We start from the raw sequence: 12,777 nt of genomic DNA, 5'->3' as shown, positions 1-12,777 counted from the left end.
CCTCTAACATGCTTATTTTCCATTTTTCCAGCTCCGTTACACAGGGTTCTTGTGGCGAGCAGTTGTGTGAATGAAGAAAACAACGAGTGACTAAGCTGGTGTGCGCTCGCAAGACTGAATGAATGGAGATAGTTGAGAGTTACTGAGTGAGTGAATTAGGTGGTAAACTAGATGAATGAAAATACTAAAGAATAACTGAGCATGTGAGTTATTGAGTGCAAAGGTGAATGAATGGAGATAGCAATAAAGCTTGTGTGTTTATGAGAGAGAGAGAGAGAGAGAGAGAGAGAGAGAGAGAGAGAGAGAGAGAGAGAGAGAGAGAGAGAGAGAGAGAGAGAGAGAGAGAGAGAGAGAGAGAGAGAGAGAGAGAGAGAGAGAGAGAGAGAGAGAGAGAGAGAGAGAGAGAGAGAGAGAGAGAGAGAGAGAGAGACTATACGTGCAACAAACAAAACTGCCTAGCACATCTGGCCCATTAGATGCCACAAAGAGTATAAAGAAATAACTACCAATTGAGCTGAAAAAACAACAACAACAAAAAAAAAAAAAAAAAAAACAAGAGACAATAATCATCAGAATCCAAGACAACACAACCAATACAACGCTTCATGGAGATCTGTACGTCCGTCGCCCTTACACCAATACAAGGAGGTGCTGGGCGTAACGACGAGACCCTATTCCCAAGAAAGAGCCGCGTGTTGCTGACTAGGAAGGAGAGAGGGAAGTAGTTAAGATGGTACAGCCACGTCATGTACATGGCTGAAAACAGAAAGCCCTTGATGTATTACAAGTTGATAAATATACGTTTAAAAAAGAGATAGGAGTCTTGTGCGGCCTCGCTGCACAAGACTTTCTTCTTTCTCTCACCCCTATTCTGTCCACCTCTCTAACGCAAGAGTTAACCAATATTCTCAATCATTCATCCCTTTCTCTGGTAAACTCTGGAACTCCCTGCCTTCTTCTGTATTTCCACCTTCCTATGACTTGAATTCCTTCAAGAGGGAGGTTTCAAGACACTTATCCACCAATTTTTGACCACTGCTTTGACCCTTTTATGGGGCTGGCATTTCAGTGGGCATTTTTTTTTATTAGATTTTTGTTGCCCTTGGCCAGTATCCTTCCTACATAAAAAAAAAAAAAAATTGGTTCTCAAATAGATTGGCAGATGAATGGAATAGACTTGGTAACCAGGTTGTTAGTGCTGAATGATTATAACGGTTTAAGAAAAGATTAGACAGATTTATGAATGAGGATGATAGAAAGAAATTGGTAGGTATATTTTATACAGGGAATGCCATGAGTGGACCTGTTGGCTTCTTGCATATCGCCTTATCTTCATATGTTCAGATGGACTGAAGCAGGCAAGAGAGCAATCGGAAGACCACAGAAGCGATGAAAAGATCCAATTCGCGGAGCTGTGGCTCTCGGAGAGGAGGCGGAGGAGGCGGAGGAGGAGGATACTGACCAGTTTGCAGATGGATGGCTAGACTGGGATTCGAAATATTGTCTGACAAGCCGAGAAGACAAGGCTTTGCGTGTTCTAGTGCCCGAGGTTAAGAAGGGCTTCCACTCAGGCCAAAACCAAAGTCATCCGTCTGGAGGCGCCGTCCTGGCACTATATACTAGGGGAAACAAACGTGAAAAAAAAAATAAAAAATGAGGGAGGAGGGTATGCTCGAAGCACCAGTCAGGGGAAACTCTACCTCATGTATGGTGAGGTGAGAAGGTTGGAAGGTGAAGAAGGTGATCATATAGTAATGCAAGGTAACTATGTGATGGAGACAAAGGTACGGGAGAGGAAACACGAGATCGAAGATGTGGTGGGTGGAGTATATGAAGGAACATTTGACATTAAAACAGCGGAATATGAATGATTGAGACAGCTGGTGGAGAGCTGTTTAAAATAGCGATCTTACATGAAGTGGGAGAAGTAAAGAGAAAGAAGACTCAGTGTATACCTTTGTTACACTTCATTTGTTGTGACTGCTACGCTTCCCCTTCAGCTTAAGACAGCATGTAACACGAGGACTATGCTGAATGAGGGGAGGGTAGAAATCTTCGGCACTTTCTTATTTACTCGGGTATACAGTACATACAAAACGTGCAGAGACATGTACACAAATTAGAAAAGCTCGAGGTAAATGTGAATCTCTTGACCACTGATATGTGATACTGATTTCTATGTGGAATACCTGGTGGTAGTAGTAGTAGTAGTAGTAGTAGTAAAGTCATTACAATTGTTGTTGTTGTTGTTGTTGTCGTTGTTGCTGTCGCTGTTGTTGTCGCTGCAATTGTCGTCGTCGTTGTTGTTGTTGTTGTTGTGTTGTTGTTTTTGTTGTTGTTGTTGTTGTTGTTGTTGTTGTGTTGTTGTTGTCGTTGTAGTTGTTGTCATTGCTGCTGTTGTTGTCGTTGTTATCACTGCTATCATTGTTGTCGTTTTTGTCGTGTCGTGTTGTCGTCGTGTCGTGTTGATGACGTGTCGTGTCGTGTTGTCGTCGTGTCGTGTTGATGACGTGTTGTGTCGTGTTGTCGTCGTGTCGTGTTGATGACGTGTTGTGTCGTGTTGTCGTCGTGTCGTGTTGATAACGTGTTGTGACGTGTTGTCGTCGTGTCGTGTTTTGTCGTGTAGTATCGTGTCGTGGTGTCGTGTCGTGTCGTGTTGTCGTGTCGTGTCGTGTCGTGGTGTCGTGTCGTGTTGTCGTGTCGTGTCGTGGTATCGTGTCGTGGTGTCGTGTCGTGTTGTCGTGTCGTGTCGTGGTGTCGTGTCATGGTGTCGTGTCGTGTTGTCGTGTCGTGTCGTGGTGTCGTGTCGTGGTGGCGTGGTGCAGTACACGGGGCCACGTAGGTGAGGTGTACAGGAGGACGAGGGTACGACACACAGGTAGTAGATTAATTAGTTACGCAAGTAATGAGATGTTTGTGCAACCTGTCGTGAGCGTGACCAACCAGCCTGCAACTCCTCCTTCACTCCCTCCTCCTTCAAGTTTCTCCTTTCTCCTTCAGCTCTCTCCATTCCTCCTTCAGTTCCTTTCACTCCCTTCCTCTGACCTGCCTTCTTTCTCGTTAAATTTTCTCTTTCCTGCTTTAGCTCCCTCCATCCTTCTTCAATTCTTTCTTCCTTCACTCTCTATTTCCTCTTTCAATTTTCTCATTTCTTCAGCTCTCTCCTTTCCTCCTCCTCTTCTTCTTCTTTTAACTACCTTCTTCCTTCATTCCCTCCTCCTTTAACTTTCGTCTTTTTTCTTCAACTTTTTCCTTCCTTCTTCACTTTTCTCCTTCCTCCTTCACTTCCTCCTCTCTTTTCTTCAATTTTCTTCTTCCTCCTTCGTTTCTCCTTCCACCTTCTCCTTCCCTCCCTCCTTTCCTCTTTTACCTTCCTTTCCTTTCTTCCTCAATTTCCTTCAAGTCCTTCCCTCCCTGCTTCACCCCATCCTTTAATCCCTTTCCTTTCTCCCTCTCTCTTTCCTTATCCTCCTCGAGCTCTCTCTCTCCCTACTTCACCTCCTTCCTTCCCTCTTATTCTTCCTCCTCTTCCCTCTGCACGGTTCCATTACCTCCCTCCATCTTCCACTCGTCCTTTCCTCCTCCTGATTTCCTCCCACGCCTCCTCGATGCTTCTCACTCCTCACAACTCCTCCAGGACCGTTTCTACTTATCACTCCCTCTTTCATACTCTCCTGTCACTTCCTCCCTCACTCCAGTCCTCTTTCTTAACTTTCCTTCTTATAAGCTCTTTCATTATCGCTACTGCATCCATACTCTCTCTCTCTCTCTCTTTTCCCATATCAAACACTGAGTTCCCATCGCCTTGTAAGAAGAGAAGAGGAAGCGTTCACAAGAAGCTGGACAACACTCGGTGAAGAAAGAACCAGAGGGAGACATGGGAAGATGAACTTGCAGGGTAGTTGCAAAGAAAGGGAGGAACAGCAGATGTGTAATGGACTGGAATGACTGGAGATAACTCATGTTTGGCACCAACTCCTGACGATGAGGTGGAGTTGGTGGTGGTGTTGGTGGTGGTAGTGGTGAAGCAGCAGCAGCAGCATACACCACTCAACACACACCACGCACCACTTAACACACACCACTCAACACACACCACGCACCACACACCACACACCACTCAACACACACCACTTAACACACCACACACCACTCAACACATACCACTTAAGACACACCACGCACCAGACACCACTCAACACACACCACACATCACTCAACACCACTTAAGACACACCACGCACCACACACCACTCAACACACACCATGCACCACACACCACTCAACAAACACCATGCACCACACACCACTCAACACACACCATGCACCACACACCACTCAACACACACCATGCACCACACACCACTCAACACACACCATGCACCACACACCACTCAACAAACACCATGCACCACACACCACTCAACACACACCATGCACCACACACCACTCAACACACACCATGCACCACACACCACTCAACACACACCATGCACCACACACCACTCAACACACACCACTCAACACACCACACACCACGCACCACGCACCACACACCACGCACCACACACCACAAGGGGGGACGGCTGGCCACTCTAGACACTACATTAAAAAAGGTACAAGAAATGATGGAAACTGTAATACCACGCCTGAGAAGATTGACCGAATTGAACTCACAATAAACTGTGAGTGTGTGTGTGTGTGTGTGTGTGTGTGTGTGTGTGTGTGTGTGTGTGTGTGTGTGTGTGTGTGTGTGTGTGTGTGTGTGTGTGTTATCCTTTTTTTCTTATTTTATGCTCTTACATATAAATGAAATTCAAGAAGATACAAAACTGCTAAAAAAAATTTTTTGAGCCTCACCTAAGTGAATATCTATCATATATATATATATATATATATATATATATATATATATATATATATATATATATATATATATATATATATATATATATATATATATATATATATATATATATATATATCGTATTTTCTGTCCGTAATCATTGTATTAATCATCATCATCATCATCATCATAATCATGATCACCACCAAAATCAGCATTCATCATCATTATCCTCATCACCACCAATATCATGATCTCCAAAACCACTACCATCATCATCATTATCATCAAGATCACCATCAATATCACCAAAATCTTCATCATCATTAAAACCACCACCACCACCACCAGCACCACCACCAAAAGTAACTAGCGTCAGGCGCAGGGGCACCGACAGGGCAGACAGGAATGACAAGGGTAACAATGGGCGGCGGAGTAAGGCTGAGTTCAAGGTATGTTATACAAATTGCAGGAGTATCAGAAACAAAGTTCATCTGTTGCGCGGGACTGCCAACACGGAAAATGTAGACATCATAGGACTGTCAAAAACATGGCTAGACTTAAGAGAAAGACATGTCTTGCCAGAGATGGAGATAAAGGAGCATAACTTTTTGCTATGGACAGTGGAGGCAAGACGGGCAGTGGTGTGATTCTGTATGTCAAGGATACGAAAAAAAAAAAAGTGTATATAATACCATTAAAACTGATACGAATGTCGAGTCGATATGGGTTGATGTAATGTTTAGTGGTCGTAGGTGTTACACACAGGCCTCCAGATCTAGACAGTGACGCCAGTGTCTCAGTAATGCGGGAAATTCAGAACGCAGCAAGGAACAAAAATGTGTGTAGCATGGGGGATCTTTACTGCAGAAATATAAATTGGGATAACTTGATAGGAGATAAGAGTGTCGGAACAATTGTTAGAGGTCATTCACGATTGCTTTATGAAACAACTAATTACCGAGCCTACAAGACAGAAAAATCATTTAAACTTTAAAATTTAATCTCTGGAGTAGAGGTGGGTGAAGATTTTGGGAATTCAGACCACAGAGAGGAGACAGATAGATTAAAAATTACTAAATTCCCAGAGCCAGATGACATCTTCCCTAGGGCACTAAAGGACTGCAAGGGTGAGCTTAGCAAGGCCACTGCTCAGGTATTTAGGGAACCATTAGACAAGGGAGAAATACCTAAGTTATGGAGGTATGCAAATGTAGTACCTATTTTTAAGAAAGGAGATAAGTCACGGAGCTGCAACTACTCCCAGATTAGTTTAACTACTGTAGTATGCAAGATGCAGGAAACCATTATAACCAGAGAAATTACGGAGTACCTAAAAAAATACTAGCTTGTTAAGGATAGGCATGGATTTAAGAAAGAAAAATCTTGTCTTGCAAACCTAGAGAAGCGGTAGATAGCGGCAATAATTATGATACAATTTATCTAGACTTCAGTAAGGCATTTGACAGGGCATCCATTGGAGACTATTAGATAAAGTACCGGCTCACGGTATTGAAGAGAAAGTTCAGAGCTGGATCAGGGTGTGGCTTAACTGTAGGGAACAGAGGGTGCAGGTAAATGGTGTTAGGTCACAGTAGGGGGCAGTTACCAGCAGAGTCCCTCAGGGACCAGTAAAAAGGCCTGTATTGTTCTTAAATTATATAAATACGAGGATTAGGACTGGTGCAGGTAAATTTGTTGACGACGTGAAGGTAGGAAGAGTAATTAAGACAAACCAAGATGCCAGGGAGCTGCAGGAGGACCTGGCCAGATTGTATTAATGGCCAGTAAAGTAGGAAATGGAGGTTAACATACACAAATGTAAGGTTTTGAGAGTAGGTAGAAGGAGACGTATATTACACCCTTAAAAATAGCAGCCTATGTAGGACAAAGAGTGAAAATACTTGGGAGTGCAGGTAACATCAGAGCTTAGACCAAGGGAACAGTGTGTGAGTCAGTCAGGAACAAAGCCAACAGGGTACTGGGATTCATCAGTAGAGTGTAACAAACAAAAGTGCAGAAGTTACCCTGTAGTCATAGCTTTAGTTAGACCACATCTGGACCATGGGTGCAGTTGTGTACTCCGTATTGTAGGAGACAAATTTTTTCTTTGTTTTTTTGTTTGTTTGTTTTTGAGGCACTGCAGAGGAGGATGACTAAAATGTTTCAGCGTATCAAGATAGGCTAAACGACTGAACTTGCATTTGCTGGAGAGAAGAAGGATGCGTGGGGACAAGATAAAAGTTTTTAAATGGGTAAATGGAATTAAAGGTGATATAAGCAACGTTCTAATAGTAAACATAACTTAAGGTAGCGGATATAAGCTAGATAAGTTTAGGTTTAGGTAGGAAGCTAGGAGCTGGTTCACAGAGTGGTGGATGAGTGGAATAGGCTTAGCAGTCACATGGTCAGCGCCAACACGCTAGGTAGTTTCAAGAAAAGTTTAGATGATAACATACATGGATAAGGAAGACTGGTGGTAATAGGAAGGTTGGCAAAAGGCAGTAGTTCATGGTTAGTAGCCGGCATTTTGCAGTCTCCTTCTTATGTTTTTATCATCAAAATCACCATTCATTACCACCACAATCACTGCTACCACAACGCCACCACAACCACCATCACTACCACTACCACATCACTATCACAGCCACCACCTTCTATAACCCCAGCCCTCATCATTACGTCTATCACTTCCTGTCACTCTCAAGCCACCGCAGCGAGACTTTTCCCCTGATATTATTTTAATTTGCACCCAACGCTGTACGTAGCTCTGCTCACGACCGCCAGGCAAACACTAGACAGGGCAGCGTGGAAGGAGGCAGGCAAGGCAACCCCAAACAGTCCTCTGTACCTGGTCAGGGGTTCGAAGTGAAGACCCGTGGTTTTATGAACAGCAAACGCTCGTTCAAAACACTTCTCGTAAATCTGGATGTTATTGTTATTATTTTCACAGCTGTTATCATGCAGCTTTAACACAGTGGCAGGGCAAGGAAAACTTCAGAAAACTTCAGGATTTCGGGGACAATGATGTTGCCGAAAAAGACCAACTCAGCAGTCAGGCTTAATGGGTAACTTAGCCGAATAAATCGAGCAACGGAAATGCAATGTCTGTGTGTGAGAGTTGCCAGACACACGGAGGCATCACACCCTTTAAGGCATAGCTAGGAGGAGGCAGTAGACACCTGCCGAAACGATAATTATTCCCAGTGAGGTCTAAAGCACTGTTCAAGGGGTGCTGTGAACTTATCATTAAACCCAGCTGTGACCTCACTGAACGTTTCCCTTTGTGTCTCACAACACAAGGGGGCAGTCACAGCCTGCCCTCTAAAGACAACTCTCTTCCTCCACACAAAACTACAAGCACCTAATAACACACACACCCTTCACTCAAAAATTTTAAAATCATCATGGCGACTCCTACAGCAGCCTCGGAGTCCCCATCTGGGAAGGGGACCATAAATGTTCCCAGGTCGGACTGCCTTTCTGTCGACGACCCTAAGTGTCTTGACATCCCCCTCAACTTTTTCTTCATTAACTTCTGCAACATTCGCGGTCTAAGATCTAACTTTCAATCTGTAGAACACCACCTCTCCTCTTCTAAACCTCATCTTCTTTTCCTCACTGAAACTCAGGTGTCTGAGGCAACTGACAGTAGCCCTTTTTCTGTTCTCTCCTACTTTCTCTATCCTCATTTTCGATCCAAAGCTGGATGCTGCGTTTATGTGCGCAATGACTTAACCTGCTCTCGTGCCCACGCTCTTGAATCTTGAGAGTTTTCCACCATCTGGCTACGACTACAGAGTCACTCTCAAACTAAATATATCTGTGCTGTAAACCTCTCACCTAACTCCTCTGACTATAAGAAATTCTTTGACTACTTAACTTCCAAAGTGGAGCACATTCTGACCCTCTTCCCTTTTGCAGAGATCCCCATTCTTGGAGACTTCAATGTTCACCACCAGCTTTGGCTTTCCTTTCCCTTCACTGACCATCCTGGTGAACTAGCCTACAACTTTGCTATCCTCCACGACCTAGAGCAATTGGTGCAACACCTTACTCGTATTCCTGACCGTCTTGGAGATACGCCCAACATTCTTGACCTTTTCCTGACCTCTAATCCTTCTGCTTATGCTGTCACCCTTTCTTCTCCGTTGGGGTCCTCCGATCACAATCTCATATCTGTATCTTGTCCTATCGTTCCAATCTCTCCTCAGGATCACCCTAAACAAAGGTGCCTCTGGCGTTTTGTCTCTGCTAGTTGGGGGGACCTGAGGAGGTAATTTGCTGATTTTCCTTGGAATGACTACTGCTTCCGTGTCAGAGACCCGTCTTTGTGTGCTGAGCGCATAACAGAGGTGATAGTGTCTGGCATGGAGGCGTACATTCCTCACTCTTTTTCTCGACCTAAACCTTCCAAACCTTGGCTTAACACAGCTTGTTCTCGTGCTATACATGATAGAGAGGTGGCCCACAAAAGGTATTTAAGCCTTTCATCACCAGATTCTCATGCACTTTATATTTCTGCCCGGAACCATGCCAAGTCTGTTCTCCAACTAGCCAAAAACTCTTTCATTAACAGAAAGTGACAAAAACTTTCAAGATCTAACTCCCCTTGTGACTTCTGGCAGCTAGCCAAAAATATCTCCAATAACTTTGGTTCTTCTTCTTTCCCTCCATTATTTCAACCAGATGGCACCACTGCTATCACATCTATTTCTAAAGCTGAACTCTTCGCTCAAACCTTTGCTTAAAACACTACCTTGGACGATTCTGGGATTGTTCCTCCCTTTCCTCCACCCTCTGACTACTTCATGCTACCTATTAAAATTCCTTGCAATGATGTTTTCCATGCCCTTGCTGGCCTAAACCCTCGGAAGGCTTATGGACCTGATGGGGTCCCACCTATTGTTCTCCGAAACTGTGCCTCTGTGCTTGCACCTTGCCTAGTCAAACTCTCTCAGCTCTGTCTGTCAACATCTACTTTTCCTTCTTGCTGGAAGTTTGCCTACATTCAACCTGTTCCTAAAAAGTTCTAATCCCTAAAACTACTGTCCTATTGGTTTAATTATCTGTCTATCTAAAGTTTTTGAATCTATCCTCAACAGGAAGATTCTTAAACATCTATCACTTCACAACCTTCTATCTGATCGCCCGTATGGGTTCCGTCAAGGCCGCTCTACTGGTGATCTTCTGGCTTTTCTTACTGAGTCTTGGTCATCCTCTTTTAGAGACTTTGGTGAAACTTTTGCTGTTGCCTTGGACATATCAAAAGCTTTTTATAGAGTCTGGCACAAAGCTTTGATTTCCAAACTACCCTCCTAAGGCTTCTATCCTTCTCTCTGTGAGTCTGTAACTTCATCTCAAGTTTCCTTTCTGATCGTTCTATTGCTGCTGTGGTAAACGGTCACTGTTCTTCTCCTAAATCTATTAGCAGTGGTGTTCCTCAGGGTTCTGTCCTGTCACCCACTCTCTTCTTATTCATTAATGATCTAAACCAAACTTCTTGTCCTATCCACTCCTATGCTGATGATACCACCCTGCACTTTTCCATGTCTTTTCAAAGACGTCCAATCCCTCAGGAAGTAAATATTTCACGCAGGGAAGCCACAGAACGCTTGACTTCTGATCTTTCTAAATTTTCTGATTGGGGCAGAGCAAACTTGGTATTGTTCAATGCCTCAAAAACTCAATTCCTCCATCTATCAACCCAACACAACTTTCCAGACAACTATCCCCTCTTCTTCAATGACACTCAACTATCCCCTTCTTCTACATTGAACATCCTCAGTCTGTCCTTTACTTATAATTTGAACTGGAAACTTCACATCTCATCTCTAGCTAAAACAGCTTCTATGAAGTTAGGTGTTCTGAGACGTCTCCGCTAGTTTTTCTCACCCCCCCAGCTGCTAACTCTATACAAGGGCCTTATCCGTCCATGTATGGAGTATGCTTCACATGTCTGGGGGTTTCTACTTATACTGCTTTCTAGACAGGGTGGAATCAAAAGCTTTTCGTCTCATCAACTCCTCTCCTCTAACTGACTGTCTTCAGCCTCTCTCATCGCCGCAATGTTGCATCTCTAGCTGTCTTCTACCGCTATTTTCATGCTAACTGCTCTTCTGATCTTGCTAACTGCATGCCTCCCATCCTCCCGCGGCCTCGCTGCACAGGACTTTCTTCTTTCTCTCACCCCTATTCTGTCTGTCCACCTCTCTAACGCAAGAGTTAACCAGTATTCTCAATCATTCATCCCTTTCTCTGGTAAACTCTGGAACTCCCTGCCTGCTTCTGTATTTCCACCTTCCTATGACTTGAATTCCTTGAAGAGGGAGGTTTCAAGACACTTATTCATCAATTTTTGACTACCGCTTTGGACCCTTTTATGGGACTGGCATTTCTGTGGGCATTTTTTTTTTATTGGAATTTTGTTGTCCTTGGCCAGTGTCCCTCCTACATAAAAAAAAAAAAACATTTCGTTGTTCTACATCAGTTATCGATAAAGTTCTTCAGTGGCTGTTAAAACATCATATTAACTTTCAAGCTAAGCATTTTATCTATGCATAGGCGAGACATGGTGTGTAATGATGTCACCAGCTGGCAACACGTGGTGTTGCTCTAATTTCTCGCTATGTATGTTCTCTTCCAGATTTCTTGAAAAATGCAGACACCAATATCAGTAACTGCAATAGACCTTAAAAGACTTAAAACTCAATTAAGAGAGAAGGGTATAAAAAGACAAAGAAAAAACGAGCTCATGGGAATACGATAAATGCAATAGATGTGTATGGGGATGACAGAACACAGCTGTGTCTCTGTGACAACACAGAAACAAGTAATGATAATGAATGGTATACGACAAGAGTGTGTAGGATCGAGGTCATATTTCAAATCAATCTTTTGAAAAAAAAAAAAAAATCGGAGCACAGACCTCGGATACATGGGTGCAAAATGTATCAAGGCCAGTAGAATGGATATGTCAACTCCTCCGCTCACAGGCTCGCCCGGGTCTCAGAGCACGTGATCAGAGACCTGCTGGGACTGACGTCACAGGGTGGAAGGATCGAGGGGTCAGAGGCAGCCAGCACTCCAGTTCATAGCGGTCACATGAGAAAGGCAGGTCTCTCCCCTAAAAGTCAGAACAGACGTAGAACGCTGGCTGGTGTTAACCAGTATGCCAAACTGCTGTGCTGTGTCCGGTTGCAAGTCTTTTCCAGACACAGGAAAATATACGTGTTTATAACTTTCCAGATGAAGATGATATTTGTTGATGGCATGAGGTTTTCATGCAAATTATACTGTGTACATTAAAACCTGGTATGGTGTAAGAAATCATCAGCTATTTATTTATCATACTCGTATTCCTAGGTGCGGTTGTATGAATAAGTATGAAGTTATCATGTCACGAGGCTATGAAAATTTTACTACCTTCATAACTGATATGGTGTAAGAAGTTCATCACATTAACTACACTTCTGAAACATTTCCATTCCATAAAGTGTTCCATTAACACCCCATTTTACATCGCGATCTCTGAGTGTTCTTCATACTGTGACGTCAGTAGCACCGCGTTTCAAAGTGTACGCGCAATCAAAATTCCCCAGGGCAGGCTGGCGAGAAGACCTGTCTGCTCTATTTGCCTTGAAATGTATGTTCATCATATCTTTCTTTGGTGACGATGGACTGCAGTTCTCACATTCACTAACAAAGGCAAAGACGAACATCAGGAGGCTAAGTAACATGAGCAGGAGCTGTGGTCTGAAGTGGAATAAAGAGAAGAGTTTGATTATCATCCCTGGCATGGAGAATCAACCAGCAGAAATGCAAGAGACAGAAGTAGTGGAGACAATCAAATACTTACGAGTATATATTGTAAATAATGATTGCTTGAACAGCTAAAAAAAAAAAAAAAGTAAAAAATAGGAAGATTAGCA

The 12,777-nt window shown here is 43.4% G+C and overlaps 1 protein-coding gene across 1 annotated transcript in view; it reads right to left on the bottom strand.

Moving 5' to 3' along the window:
- The window catches only part of LOC135109023 (regulatory factor X 4-like), a 115,014-nt gene that overhangs the window by 84,449 nt on the left and 17,788 nt on the right, over nucleotides 1–12,777 (bottom strand). The window lies entirely within an intron of this gene.

This window comes from Scylla paramamosain, chromosome 18, assembly GCF_035594125.1.
Source record: "Scylla paramamosain isolate STU-SP2022 chromosome 18, ASM3559412v1, whole genome shotgun sequence".
NCBI classification, from domain to species: Eukaryota; Metazoa; Arthropoda; class Malacostraca; order Decapoda; family Portunidae; genus Scylla; species Scylla paramamosain.
Note: the sequence above shows the minus strand (reverse complement) of the source record. Positions and strands in the feature narration are given on the sequence as shown.